Here is a 1489-nt window from a genome sequence, read left to right on the forward strand (position 1 = left end):
TGAGTCTCCTCTTTCCACTGAAGATCCGGTATCTGAACATGAATGGAGGCTCCATCACATTTGTGCATGGCGTCTGAATAGCTCTCTCCAAACAATGAAAGACAAACACCAATCTCCAGGCTTCACACTGTAACTGCCCAGTAGGTTTACTTTGCCTGCTGCCTAGACAGAGCTGATTTCTCAACACAGGGTAATTGCAATGGAAAAGGACTAATTCACACAGAGTTGGCTGTGCAGGAGACCAGAGTTTTATTTATTACTCAAATCAGTCTCCTCGAGCATTCAGGTATCAGAGCTTTTAAAGATAATTTGGTGGGTAGGGGCTTGGGAAGTGGGGAATGCTGATTGGTCAGGTTGGAGGTGGAATCACAGGGGGTCAAAGTGAGTTTTCTTGCTGTCTTCTGTTCCTGAAAGAGGCTGCACGCCCCCTAAACTGTCATTTCTAATCTTGTAGCTAATTTATTAGTCCTGCAAAGGCAGTCTGGTCCCCAGGCAAGAAGGGGGCCTTTTCGGGAAAGGGCTATTATCAATTTTGTTTCAGAGTCAAACCATGAACTGAATTCCTTCCCAAAGTTAGTTCAGCCTATACCTAGGAATGAAGAAGGACAGCTTAAAGGTCAGAAGCAAGATGGAGTTGGTTAGGTCTGATCTCTTTCACTTTCATAATTTTCTCAGTTACAATTTTGCAAAGGTGGTTTCAACACCATTTCAATTATTCATCCACACCTGGTGACAACCAAGCACTAAGTCCTGCCTTAGAAGCTCCGAAAGTTCTTCTTATGTCTCTGCAAAAATTGATTTTTGACATCAATGCTAGTTAACTCTTCTGGTCTCTGTGTCTCCCCCAATCACTCCAATTTGATCTGATTATAGGAAACTGACTTTGATTGCCTTTCTTCCTAATTGCACACACACACACACACACACACACACAGACACACACACACACGCATACACACACACACACTTTGTCTCCAGGAAATAGCAAAAAGTGTCCCCTTTATTTAGTAACCTCTTTATATGCCCAACCTCCAAGCATATTTCCAGACATGGCATCCTCTGCCCATAGCAATTTCTGCTTACTCCTTCCTTTTCTAGCAAGAGAAAGCAGCATATTTAAGCAGCATATACTTCACATAACATCGCTGTTCATTGGCCAATCTTATCGTAAGTACACAATAATAATACCAACGCTCATTATTGAAGACTTATGTGCCAGCCACTACACTAAAAGTTTTACATGTAATTAACTTATTTATCCATAACATCCCTATCATGGGAGTTCCTGTCTTTGTTTTTCTCATTTTACAGTTGAGTACTTTGAGTTTTAGAGAGGAGACGTGGCTTTCTCAAAATCTCAGAACTAAGGAATACTGTTTGCTTTTAACATTTGAGTTCTGCAACTGTCTATGATGTGCCCTTCCTGCACAAAGTCTGCCTGATGATGGGACTTCCAATATCTTTGTGAACAAATTACTTAATTTATAAC

This window comes from Mandrillus leucophaeus, unplaced genomic scaffold (assembly GCF_000951045.1).
Source record: "Mandrillus leucophaeus isolate KB7577 unplaced genomic scaffold, Mleu.le_1.0 Scaffold1904, whole genome shotgun sequence".
Classification (NCBI taxonomy): Eukaryota; Metazoa; Chordata; class Mammalia; order Primates; family Cercopithecidae; genus Mandrillus; species Mandrillus leucophaeus.